Source organism: Patiria miniata, unplaced genomic scaffold (genome assembly GCF_015706575.1).
Source record: "Patiria miniata isolate m_02_andy unplaced genomic scaffold, ASM1570657v1 HiC_scaffold_7, whole genome shotgun sequence".
Taxonomy (NCBI): Eukaryota; Metazoa; Echinodermata; class Asteroidea; order Valvatida; family Asterinidae; genus Patiria; species Patiria miniata.
The window spans coordinates 31,746,721-31,761,487 of NW_024037074.1; positions in this window are offsets into that span (position 1 = coordinate 31,746,721).

Consider the following 14,767-nt stretch of genomic DNA (forward strand, 5'->3'; position numbering starts at 1 on the left):
GAAGTTTCCCCAAAACGCAGGATTAAGAATCCACGTTTTGTCAAACTGTAGTCTAAAGAGACATGTAAGTGGGTGCTCCCAACAACTTGACCCCCATCCCCCCCCCCCCCCAATCCATCCTGCAAGGCAGAAGGAGGATGAGGCAAGTCACTTCAAATTACCTAACATTCATGTCACCAAACCCCGCCCAACAAATACAACAGCTTCAATGTGTTAAAGTCTCCGGCTTCCAGCGTAATAAAAAAAGAATATAAAAATCTATGTCCTCTACCAAGCAATGCACTCTGTCAAAAAAAGCGCACACCCCAAAAAGAGAGCTGGGCTTAATTTCATGGCGCCGTAAACACATTACAGGGCAATTTCTAGAGTCAGCGTACTTCAGGCCAAAATATCTATATCTAAGGTTCTATGCATCAAAGATGATATCTTGTGAAGACTGGTATTACTTAGGCCCTAAGACTTGTAAAATAAGTCTCATTTTAATTTTATTTACAATATTTTGTTTCATCTTTTTTTAGCCTGAAGCTTAGTCTGACAATCAGACATTTACGTGTGCAGAGCCATACAAATGAACGTCTGATATCCTAGCATGCACATTTTATGCGATCCCCGCGCACCAGCCAATCGTAGTCGACTTTAGAAACTGTGACGTCATTTCGATCAGAAATGTGGACTAAGCTGTTGATTTGTCAATTTGGCTGCCATGTTTTTGTAATTACAGGGCAATTTCTAGAGTCAGCGTACTTCAGGCCAAAATATCTACGTTTTATGGTTCTATGTATCAAAGATGATATCTTGTGAAGACTGTTATTACTTAGGCCCTAAGACTTGTAAAATAAGTCTCAACTGTGACGTCATTTCGATCACAAATATGGACTCAGCTGTTGATTGGTCAATTTGGCTGCCATGTTTTTGTAATACAATAACAAAGACCCGATAGAAGGCCCCCGCTGAATGGTCACAATCTGGATGTCAAGACTCAGTCTTGTTTTGCATAATCAATCGCCAAATCTTGGCCAACATCACAGAGCAACTGTTCCGTAGACTAGCTGAAGCTTGTCTCAAGAATCTTCTCATGCTAAAGACCCATTCAGGAACCAAATTAGGAGAGAGGATGGGCGGGGGGATTGAAGGGATAAAAAGAATGTCTGACAGGACGATAGTCTGGCCAAAATCTGATGGATAGGCCAGCCCATTTCCTCCATCAAGTTTTTTTAAAGCCATAAATTCGGCATCACAGGACAATTCACTGACAAAACGGATCAAAATTGTTGTCTCTAAGTGTTAGAAGATCCTTATTGGCAATAGTATTTAGGGGTCGTGACCACACAAAAAAGGGTGGGGGAGGGGAATAAAAGTTAAAAAACCAAAGTTTACAGCCTTAACAATAATTGCACTTGATGTAGGCCTCAATGAAATTTGGTAGTACAAACAATATCGAGTAGTTCCCTGATCAATCACATAGCTTACGCTACAAATTAGTTATCAGTGACCAGACTTTTACTCCACCCGGCCTGCACCATGCTATGCGGAAATGTGCATGTGTGTTATCTATGCCATAGCTGAACAACTGACCCAAAAGTTTCCATTGATGTTTAACATTTATAACAATTTTAGACAAACTAGTCATGCAAGCATGAGTCACGGCATTATTAAACAAAAGGCCTGTTTTCAAAAAGTAGCAAAGCGGGTCCTTCAGTGTTGACCGATTTGAACAACTACCTCTGCACTGGTTTGAGAGCATATCACACAAAATATGCACGACTTATTTCTGCATAAACATGTGATGTCTTCACATGTGATGTCTTCAACGTATTGATGTCGGAAATGTGTTTGAAATGTCTCTCCAAGTGGTATCCCCGACTCTCCCTTTATTACCGTTGAGGGGGTACTTGTTCACCAATGGACCGATACAGTAAGCACCGCCCCATGGTGTTCTGACCAATCACAGCCGTGATTTATGTCCGACGTGCGTGCACTAAAGTCCGACATGCGTGCACGCACGTATGATGCGCGCGGCAGGAAAATGCAGTGTGGCATTGGAGAGGAGCACGTGTTGATTTGCCCAGTGGGCAGTGGGGATCGGTCCTTTACACAGTCCCTTTAATTTTCTCTATCCTGTCAAAACATCCCACCTTTTGGAAACTTTTCAGGTGTCAAACAAGGTTACCCTTGGTAAATAAAGCCATTAAACTAAAGAAACGATGAACCAAAGGAAGATATATCTGTCGAGCTCATCTTTCGGTAACTCCCAACGAAGGTTTTGGGCTTGTAAATCAGTGATGTTAAAGTCAGTAGTCAAGGGCAATCAAGTGGTCAGTGTACACTGGACAGGCATGGAATACAAAATATATCGCATCCATGTATGCTGTCACGGACGAGTGCACTGCTAAAAATGATTTTCTTACATTTCTTAAAATAACTTTTGTTTCAAGAAACATTTTCTTGTCTCACTTCCTAGAAAAGTTTTCTAGGGAGCGAGACAAGAAATTTTTCTTGAAAAACTATTTTTTCCCCCTAGTTTTCTAGGGAGTGAGACAAGAAATTTTTCTTGAATTTTTTTTTCCCCTAGTTTTAAGAACACCATTTCTAGCAGTGTGGTAATCTCGTGAACCAAGTCATGTATAGATAATTTGCACTGCAGCCATCTTTGAGGTTTGTGCTTTTGTTCAACAGGAATATGCATGGGTAGACCTCTTATGCATTAATTGTTAATGAATTAACATAACAAGATATACTGTACCTTTAGGTACTTACAACCAAGTGAGCAATTTCAAAATAATTTGACAGTTTTACGTAGTCATTTGTTTCATATCATCAACTACATGTAACTTTAACCACCATTAGTCTTAAAACTTGGCAGAATTATTAACAAACTTTGACTCGATCGTCATGGTAATGATATGCAGGTCAAAAATGCAAGGACTTCAAGTCACATGACTGCATATTGTCAAACCAGATTCATTTTGACTTCAACTAAATGGCAATATTAAAGGCCGCATCCGAACTACTTGGCTACAGCTTGAAAATACAAATGTGTCAATGAGAAGCAGCTTCCGCTGGCTCAGCCACTTCCCATTGAAACGTGTGTAATTTCAAGCCATTGTAATTCGGATGGGGCCAAACTCTGCAAATATAAAGCTAGCTCTGGCCTTATCACATAATTTGACTTTTTTGGGGTGGGGGGAGGGGGAAAGGGGGGGGGGGTAATTTAACAATCAAAGGAGGAAGGTACGATTGCCTTGTACTAGTGTCCCCCCCCCCCCTAAAAAAAAAAGGATTTTCGAGTTCGATGAGGGAACATTGGAGGGGGAGAGTGGGGGTTGAACCTAAGTGACCCCCTTACAGATCTGGTTCTGGAAGTGGTCTCGATATTACAGGGGTCACTGTACAAAAAGGGAAATACTGGCTAGCCATGTTAATTGACAGGCCACGTTAACAATGTACAGGCTTTCCACACCTGTGAATTATATAAAAACTGTCTTTTTAAAGTATATTTCAATGAACAAGTGTATGCCACATGTACATAAACCTCCACAATTCACACACTCTCATCAGAGAGTACGTAATTGAAGTTTTGGCGTTGAGAGCAAAACCTTCTTTTTACTTTTAGGAAAACAAATATTACTAGCCATTTTTCAGTGACCAAACTTCATCGACCAGTTTTATGTTGGGGTTTCCCCCCTCAACAGAGTCCCAAAAAGTTTGCAAGAGAGTGACTTTCCTTGATTGTTTTTCGTAATAAAACGCAAAAGATCTCTTAGTTTTACTTCAAAACGTTCCCAAAATCGTCTCACCCTTTTCTATAAGTTTTTTCTTTATCCCACATCCCAACAAAGTCCTTTTTTTCTAAAAAATTCTTCTTTCAGAAATGTAAAAAAAAAGTCTAATATCAATAAGACAAAAAATACAATTTAGCCCTTAGAGAGTTAATTCTCACACTTTCACTTTAAACTTGCATGCAACTTGTGTTGCTACAATCATTGAAAGCAAAGTGTATGCAATTTTTACAATGTAACAAAGCATAACTTTATGAATACCCTGTCAAAAAAAAAAAAAATGTCTCCATTTCGACATATTTTTGAAAGCAAGCATGTTGGGGCTCATAATTTGCGAAGTGGTATTTGATTGGTGTATATGCTTGAATGCGGAGAATCGTGCAGTCCCATGCTGGGCCTATTATACCACTTACCGTGCACAGGTGACAAGTGACTAGCCTTGTTAAGCACTGATCAAACACACTTCCGTTTAGAATAAAGAAGTAGATTTTGTTTGCCAATACCAGGCCGCTGGAGTTATAGTCTAGCCTAGAGCTGTGTGCTTCACTATCCAGTTACATGTATGTTTTAAATCAAACTTCTGCTGCTAAACTAAGGTTCTAAATAAATATCAATTTTTTTTGTATGACTGGAATTACAAGAGCATGTTTGGAATTATTCAGGCCCCCCCCCCAAAAAAAGACACCTAGGTTTAATAGAGTACCAAAGTGTGCAGCGTATTCTTGTTCACCGTCCATCGGTGATTCAACCACTCCAAACTCAAAAAAAATTAAAATATGATTACTTTTTTGCTCAAAGGAATTGGATAAAGTCTTCAGAAATTGCCTCAGATCGTACCAAAGAGTATCTAGAATCCAACATTTTCCGGGCCCCGAACCCCACGTCGTTAGGGCTTTGCGCTTTGTGCTCGCATTAGTTGTGATATCCCCCCCCCCCCAAACTTTTGAGAGCGATTGACACCCTTGTTCAGGCGCATAGCTTAATAGTGTGTGAAGACAACAGCACATGGGCCTTATTCACGAGTCAGCCATGTTGAATTGAAAGTAAGGTAAGTTTGGAACTTGTGAAGACAAATGAAAGTACATTACTAAATAATTCAAGTCTGCTGAAATAAATGATTTAAAATTTGTAATTAAACATTCCCTAATGTTTTAAGCCAGATTTAAAAAAAAAAATGAGAGTAAAATAAGGCTGCATCAATAGTCTGGCGCCATCCCATTCAACAGTTAACAATTTATGAAATACATTCAGGGAACACGACAAAAATGGCTACCTCGTGAATAAGGTCCATGAACTAGTGTGTGAACCAGAACAAAGACAGCTGACGTCAGAGTTCGGTACTCAAGGATGAAATTCAACGTGTAATAATCAATCTAACAAGACAATGCAAGCCTAGTAAAGCTGGTCCCAGAGTGCACAAGCTTCTAGTCAATTGATTCAGAATGGCTATTCACTGGTTGTCTTTTCATGCATGTGGTCTACACAATGTGCCGGGCTCAGCCCATTCATTGACGTTACAAGGGTATCCTGTTTCAAAGTTTTGAGCCAAGGTGAGTATTTGAAAGCAAGTGTACAGTGAGGATTAAGCAAGTGGTGTAGTGGAGTACATTTCCATGTACTTTGCCATGAGAATGAGTAAGAGTACTCCAGTACTTTGATATGGGAATGAGGACAAGTACCAGAACAAGGCAATTTTTTTCACTGAGTACAAGTACCAAAAAATGTACTGCAGTTTACGAGTACAAGTGCAAGTACTTTCCACAAGTAGCAAATTTCAATGATGACGCCACTGAGACAAGAGTTTTTCCTGACATTTTGTTCCACTTTGGGTTGGCACATTTGCAGGGGCCAAGCAAATTTGTAATGCTAACATTTGCGTAAGTGGAACGAATTTCAGTTTTCAATTAAAATATGACCTCATCATCAAACAGGTGGATATGAAATGCACAACCCATGTGTCACAATGATTGACTGCAATTGTTTACACCGACTTGGTAACTTTGACAACCCAGCTGTAAACAGAATGTGAGACATCACACACAGTGAGAAATCTTGGCTCCATTCCAAAAGTCTCTGCAGCGAACATGGATGTTTTTCATTCAATATTTATGACCTCCAAGTTTCGAGTGCAGAACCGTCGATCCTCCGTGGCCTCTTAAGACAACTCAGGAGAGAACATTCACCTTTGCAGCCAGGAAGACATGTTAATTCAATTTCGGAAATAAAGTACCCGGCAGTTAATTCTGATCCGCCGAGCCGTAAATAAGCCAATGCCATGATCATCGTGGTTTATGTCAGTCAGCGCGATCGCAGGATCACATCCAAAACAAAAATAAGAGGAGGGGGAAATGGCAAATTAATATTTGGCTGCGATTAATTATCCTTGTCTTTGGGAAGTTGTGCAGTTTTACTGTACCTTCTGTACTTTGGCACATTTTGGTGTATCAAGGGGGGGTTTTGACATTGTGCCTCTTTTTAAGAATTGAAAGTACAGCACATGACAGCATGAGCCACTAGGCCTACTAGTCATAATACTCTCCTCCGCTTTTTACTAGGTTTTGCTATTTTTACTAACAGCAAAATACCAGGGGCCACAACAATTACTTGCCCGTTTCCCCCTCCCCAACCCCAACAAACTGGATATACTTCTGCTCACATGTATGATGTACTCATTCTTAATTAGCCTAAAATGAAAACACCCAAAGGCATCAGTTCCTTTCAAAAAGAATTTCAAAGAAACTTCTGCAAACAAAATAGATCAAATGTTATGTTTAATTGTATAATGGCAAACAGGCATGCATATATCATGACAACCAGATATTTACAAATCCACTTATTGGCTTTACAGCAAACTTTGCTGAAAAGCCTTTGTTTTTGTTCTGATTTCTTTCTTCTTCTTTTTGTTCTATCCCAAATCACATATAGTTTGTACACAATTTAAAAAAAAAATTTCAGCTTTTTGCTACTCTCAAATTTGACATGACTACACATCCACAAAAAAGCACAAACTAAAAAAAAAACCGAAATGAGCCCTTTATGTTCCTAGACAGACATAGACATAGATTTTGTTTGTGAAACTTCCAGAATTTGCTAAAGTGCCTGGAACAAACTGTAATTTGTGATTTTGTAATTTTTAAAGGGACTGAATTTTTATTTAACCAAAAAATTGGTTGTCCCAATGCCTCTTCAACAATTAATGTTAAAACTTGCAAGTGTGCCCCACAATGTGTAGACATAACACGTAAACGTCTACATGTATGTAGGGAGTGGCACTAGCACTGGCGTGTTGCCAGATAAAACAAATAATCACGATCATCGGTAAGTTTCCAAAATCATAACACAGGCTGAAATTAAAAAGGGTACATGTAGTGTATCCAATAAAACATTGCATAGTGTGGTTGTGACAGTGCTTGATGATCTGCAATATTAATAAAAAAAGGAAATTAAAGAAGAATAAAAGGAAGAAACTAACTTATAAGTTGCATTTAGGGAAATATAATAGGGGTGATATTGGGGGAAAATAAAAAAATCCATATGCCCAGGGGTTTGAGGGCCAGTGAGGGCACCAGAGCAAGATAGCATCTATGGAATACGTAAACTTGCATTTGAAGTAAAGTTCCCTTTAAAATACCAAATTCTTAGCTCTCTATAAACTAATAGGTACAAAACACCTCTGCAGTAAAACATCAAGAATTCCAGTTTTCAAAATGAATTCTTCACAAATCCTGAAATATGAAAAAAATCCTGACAAATATCCTGAAATCCAGAAAGATCCTTACCAAAAAAACTTCCTCAAATCAGGAAAAAATCCTGACAAAGAAATCATGAAACAGGAAAAATCATGACCAAAAAAATCCTAAAATCAGGAAAAAAATGCTGACATGCCAGGGGTGAGATTTGGGGAAAATTAAAAACCATATATGCCCAGATGGTTTGAGGGCCACCAACGGCACCAGAGCAATGTAGAATCTATGAAATATTTGTATTTGCCATAAATCTGCCTTTAAAATACCCAATTCTTAAGTTCTCTGTAAAATACCTAGTAAAATACCTCTACAGAAAAACCTCGGGAATTCCAGTTTTCCAAAGCGATTCTTTAAAAAAAATCCTGGCAAAATATCATAAAATCAGGCAAAATCCTGACCAAAAACCCAATGAAATCAGGAAAAATCCTGACAAAAAATGCTGAAATCATAAAAAAAAACACCAAAAATCCTGAAATCACAAAATATCCTGACAAAGAAATCCTGAAATCAGAAAAAAATCTTGACCAAAAACAATTCTGAAATCAGGAAAAATCCTGACCAAAAAAAAAATCCTGACCCCCCCAAAAAATCCTGACCAAAAAAATCCTTAAATCAGGATTTTTTTTTGACAGATCCAACAGACATGTACATGTTGTCTTTAGAAGTACCCCAATAGCTTAACCATGCAATCGACAAATGACAGGGTTGACATTGACTTTCTAACTTTTCAGCCTGCAAGGAATTCAAATTCTCTGGCAGCAGAACTCTTGAACCCTCAACAGTCTAGGTATGAATCTTTGAACTTTGGGGGGCATTGGGTTCAATGTCACTTCCATTTTGTCGGGGATGTTTATCCGTTCTTAAACTCACGCCGAGCCAATTAGAAGTTGCGCTGTGATCAGGTGAAAACTGTCTGTTTGTATTAGCGTGCCGACCACGCAATGCAAAATTCCCACTCACAGGAATCACGAAGAACACTCAGACAATAAAAGCAAGATAAAATAAAATGACCAAGGTTGGGTCTTGACCCTAGATTTAGGGGGCACAGGGGGCACACTCCAAGGGCATGGGACAATCTATGATCCAATGCATTGAAACAAAAATTCTGCACTTTAATCATCATTGTACAAAACAAACCTAAGCTTTAATCTACGTAAAAGCAAATTTGAAGTTGGGCAATTCTAAGGAATTATAAACCCCAATGAAACAACTTCAAAAATTCCAAATGCCACAAATGAAACACGTACAATGTATTTCATTTGGAAGCTTATTATTTGTATTTTATTGAAGAATTTTTTTATTTCTAAAAATAGTCAAAAGTTCAACAGTTCAAATTTAACTGAAAAATTTATTAATTAAGTACACAAAAAAAATCAGTTTGTATGAGTACATCCGACACTATGATTCAAGCCGTTTTTTACTACTGCAAAAAAGTTGGATGAATAATTTCTTGTTTTAAATCATTGTACATGTGTACCTTACTGATACATTTTACCATAATTAAATCCACTTTATGATTTTAGGTTTTACTATGCACACTGTGGAATTGTCCAAAATGTATGCCCGACACCGTGGAACTGCCAAATTTTTTACATCTAGACAGAAAAGTATGTCCTCCCTTTGAATACATTTTCCAAAGATGATAAGGTTTAGCAGCTGATCACTGTACAAAGCTATATCTTCACTTCATATCATTCATTTTACTTGTGGTAAAGAAAAACATAATATCAAAATGTACATGAACACTGAGCAGTTTAGTATCCTTAGTACATTTTCTATGAAGTTTATTTTTCAAGAAGGTGGACGATAACTTAACCCCTACATGTACTGCTGTTTCAGCACACTGACGGCTTGCAATTCTTTTATCCATTTGTATAAAAAATCATTTTCAGCATCACGAAGCAATTTAGCAAATTACAACACTAATTACATTCATCCTCATCATACACACATCCAATCATGAGAGGAACTAATGTGTGAAAATGTACACATTTTGTAATTACCTTACACATTATCCATTTTAGTTGTCATTATAATTTAATTCAGCAGTGAACACGAGTATCTTATTGTCAACGTGTTGACACTTCTTTGCTGTAAATAGTTCATAACTCTGGTAATTTTTCATGTACCTTTTAAAGAGTCTGTACATCTTGCTGCATGAACTAATATTCAAGGACATTAGGGTAAAAGTTTGATTCCAAGGGCATTTGTAGTTATTTAACTGCAAAATATTTGGTCTTTGTCATGAATTAGGGGCATCGCAAGACCGATTTAAATAGGGGGATTGAAAACACATTTGCTGACAGACCCTTAATCCTGGATGGTAGCCAGGAAATTTTTTCCAGTCACCCGGTGACTGAAAACAAAAACAGTTGGGGGGGGGGGGGGGCACTGGACACCGTCCGTCTATTGGGGACGCTATTCCAAACGAACGAACTTGGATACTATTGGTTAATACATGGCACTCTTCATTGCGGCACATTTGCTGACACACAATTTTGCTGACAAGACATCGATCATGCCGACTAAAAAACGGGGGGAGGGAGGGGTTTCACACCCCACAATTCTCCTCCCCCCCCCCCCTTCTAGCAATGCCAAGTTGTGAATTAAGCATCTGTTAATATACATGTACACAGGAGCCAGGTTGCATATGATCTGAGCAGTGTTTCTTTCTTCCATTTCTGTATCCCGGGTTCGACTTCGCCCCTCCCCCTTCCCCCCCCCCCCCCCCAACCCTACCAAGGCCAGTATGCAGACTTGGTTTGCAGCCCTTAACACATTCTCAAATAGGTCCAATACTACAATATTTTGTTGCAGGGTTTTCTGCAAATTTTTAATCAGAACATTTTTTAATAAGGAATCCTTGTATCCTACTCAAACTGTAAGTAACCCATTTTGCAATGTCAAGCCAGTATGTTATTTCCTTTTATTATTGAGAGTTGTTGACAACGACCCATGTGTGAGAGACAAAAAAAATACGCTGAACATTTGATGATGAATATGATAAATACATAACTGACCACCCATAGATGTACTAACCTCAAGGGTATATTGTGAATGTGGTGCTGTATCAAACGAGCACCATAATTTAGATAAGTCAGGAATGTTAACATGTGTACTGAATGTTAGCTCTCCGGACTGGGGGCAGATTGGCAGGGCCGATACCAAAAGTGATTGCACTGATGTTTATTTGGAAATCCTTGACGAGATTGGGCGCCAGACCAAACTATTCACAACAGAAAGCCTGCCCTCCGGCTGTGTCTGCCAAATCGAAACATAGCGACATGTTGGAGGTTTCCGATGGTAGGATAAGGGGAAAGACCTCCAAACACCAGTTTGACAAAACTGTATTTTTGGAGGATGAAAACGGGCGACCACAAACATATGAAAGATTTGGAGTCTGTTCAATGAGCAACCAAATTGGCAGTTCAAGCAAATATATTTATAATGAATCGCCCACTGATTCTGTTTCTTGCTTGGCTGAGAGCATTTCACATGATATATGTATTTGAGACATTAAAAAAAAATTGAAACACCTTGAGAATCTAGTCAGTCTATCAAACTCCAAGCAGTCAACACCTGTAAAAAATATGGCTTGCATGAAAAAATAATTAAAGTAAGATATTATTTGAGATGTGGTTTCTGGCAACAGAAGAGACTTGGGGAAAAATTCAGTGAAACTTTTGGGAAACTCTGGGAAATTTCACAAATACAATTTGTGAAAGATATTAGAAAATTGCTGAAGTAACCAGCAAAGTGACAACAGACGTAAACATAAATGTCTTTTTTAATTGGTTGCTTGTACACATGTTTGTTTGTTTGGGTTTTTTAAGGTCTGGGGTAGAGGTACAGAAAGAAAAACTCCCCTCCCTCTCTTACTTCCCCCTCTGCGCTCTCCTTTCTGCTGTGCTTTAAATAGCAACTTTAGCCTATGACTTTTGGGCCCAAAATGTTTCCATTCCTTGCCAACTAATACTATTAACGCCAACTGCTGAAGGTTACACCCAAAAAAATGCAAGCTCACTTCTCCAAGTCATCAAAAGTTCAACAAGCCCTGCCGTCAAAGTGCAACTGTGTGCATGATTATCCTGCTGTTGATAGACTGTCATTTAAGAAGAGATTAGTCAATGACTTGTGCCAGTAAACTGTAATGGCAGGACGTATCTCCTACAAAAAAGGAAATTGAAGATTTCTCCAATGGTCCATTGACTGGGTGCCTCCCACAACTTGCTGTTCCCTGAGTCCGTGGGTTTAAAGTCAATCCTCATTACAGCTCGGGGATTAATTGATGTTGTTTAAAAGGGTCTCATCACTGGCCTACGTGAAACAGGTGATAGCATTTACAGGCTTAAAAACTAACATCTGAGCTTGGAAAGTGAGCCTGTCTTGGGCAGTATTACGCTTTATGTGCTATTTTTAAGGGAAGTGTTCTGACAACCTATTTGTCCAAAATCAATTTTGTCATTTAATTGGAAGATCCCTCCACAATTGGCCGGGTCAGTTGAGGCTGCGGAAGTCTGGCAGACGTTATCAAAATCAAGTATTGGTTATGCTCTTTATCTTTTAAAAAGAATAAATAAAGTCGTTTATTGTCCATGGATGGTACTCATTTCTACGATTCCATATTTTGCACTTTAACCTGACCTTCCTCAATCCTCCAAAATCAAAAGGGCCTAGGGCCAAAAGGGCCCAGGCGGTTAGGGTTAAGAGTAACCAGAAAGTATTTGCTGACGATATATATGTGCGCATCGATACAATTCAATAAAAACCTACTACCCTGTGTACATTCTGGTTGTTGACTGAAAAATACTTCAGAGCACAGAGTGAGACTACATTTCTGGAACATGAGTTTTAAAATATACAAGTTCAAGCGGTTAGTCACGACACAGTTTTACAGATTTCCTGCCTCATTTCCCCAAAAGGTCAACAACAAACAGAAGCAGCTTAAAGCTCTGAGTGTGAAGCCCGAGTACTGAGAAGTCAATAGAAACAAAACTTATGAAGAAAAATGAATTAGTCCATGACACTTGGGATAAACAAATAAAAGTCACCAGATATTTCAAAAGGTTTACCATTCAAAATTACATTTTTATATGCCATGGATATTATCACATAATTTCGCTGGTCCCAGAGGGCCAGCCTAGTGTCCTCTTTGTGCCCATCTCACTCACTGACTGACAACCAGACTGACTGCCACTTGTGAGCCGGGCAGTGCTATCGTATAGGATTACCCCCAACACCAAATAAAAAGTAACTAAAGTCTGTCACGAGCCAATGTGGCCCATCAGGCTGGCGTTTATATCCAGTTTCAGTATCATGAAACGACTGAGAATATCTCTACTCCCCCTGGATGGGATGTTAGTCAATCGCAGGTTGGAGAGAGGCAAGTGGGGTTCAGTAGCTTGCCTAAGGACACAACATATGACCGACAGCTGGACTCAAACCCCTGACCCTCTGATCATGAGTCACGAACCCTAATCACTAGGCCAACCCCCCCCCATACCAATGATGGCTAAATTTGGCCAATTGTACACACTAAGTGCATGAAAAGAATTCCAGTGAACAGAGAGAGTCCAGATCAGTTGACAAACTAACTAAGCATCTTTTCTTTGGTTTTCAAATCTTTTAAAGAGGTTGTGGAATGCTCAAAGTCATTTCCGTCATTTTTCGGGTATATGTAGCCTAATGTGTGATGAAATAAAAACGACTATTGTTTCTGTCATAAAATGAGTACAAAAGGTACCTTTGAGAGCTGCTTTTCAAGTCCTGTCATGCCTGTTTCGACCCGAACGTGCAATTTGTGTATAAGTCATCGTTGCGGGCAGCAAACAAAACACAGTAAATTGTGACGTAATAAACAGGACTCCCGATGCAGAGTAGCATATACGAGTCCTGTTTATTACGTCACGATTTACTGTGTTTTGTTTGTTGCCCGCAACGACGACTTTTATACAAATTGCACGTTCGGGTCGAAACAGGACCTGAAAAATAGCTCTCAAAAGTACCCTTTGTGCTCATTTCATGACAGAAACAATAGTCGTTTTTATTTCATCACACCTTAGGCTACATATACCAAAAAAATGACGGAAATGTCTTCGAGCATTCCACAACCTCTTTAACTAGCTTCAATTATCACAACATATAATGCTTAGTCCAAGTAGGAACGGAAAGAAAACTAGAGAACTAGCAAAAGAATAAGGGAAACATGCTACAAGTGAAATGTCCAAAAACAAGAGACTAATACAGAAGTTTTGCACAACTTCATCTCCTAGAGCTCTGCACAAAACAATACCCAAGACCAACATGATAACAGGAAATGAAGCAATACTGGAGATGTCTATGGTAGAGAATGATTCTGATTTGACATTCAGGAAATTGGAATAATCAACCATAAAATGAGACAAAATGTCTTTAACTACAAAATCAAAACAGGATAGATCATTGTTAGTTTTATTTCATATTTATTTCTCAATTTCTTTTATGTTTATGTAGAGTTTTAAACCATGTATAATGTAGTACAGTTTCAGCCATTTGGGTTAACATTACTGTCAAAATAACATTATTATCAACATGGCCACCCTCCTGTGTTGCCAAAAAAACTGCTCATTAATTATGGTGAAACTGAATTGTGATTACGAATGTCACTGGTCAGGTATAATGATTGTCTGCCGTTCTGTTACCATGGTAATGGCTAGCCAAAATATGTTGGTTGGAAGCTATAATTTTTTGTCACACACAATTCAATCACTATATTAACGTTTGTCTTGTGATTGCGCTTGTCACATACATACACATTGTATCGCCAAGTTAGCACACTGGATGACTTGTTTTACTGCATGCTGCCCAGTTTTGAACCTGTGAGGGCGCTATTGCATTTATATGGAAGTGAGTGCTTGTGCAGGCTTAGTAGGGAGTCGTGTCCACAGGGTGCAGGCCAGTAATATAAAAAGGCCCGAAATGTCTACGCCAGCCAAATCACGATTTGCATGCCTTCCAATTCTCCAGTAATAGAGCATTTTGAGGGCCATGAACTTGAGGGTTTGTAAAAAAGAAGGGTGGAAAGCCTTGAACAGGACTGCGAGCTTGTATTTCTGTGAAATTGGGCCTTACAATTGCTCTATTTTGCAATGGAGCGTAGGCATCATTTTTCAAAATGGCGATGGGCTACAGGACAACTTTTCGGGGTGATCATCTTTGGACGGAATTTTCTCCCAAAAGTCAATGGTTAAGCCCAAAAATTTG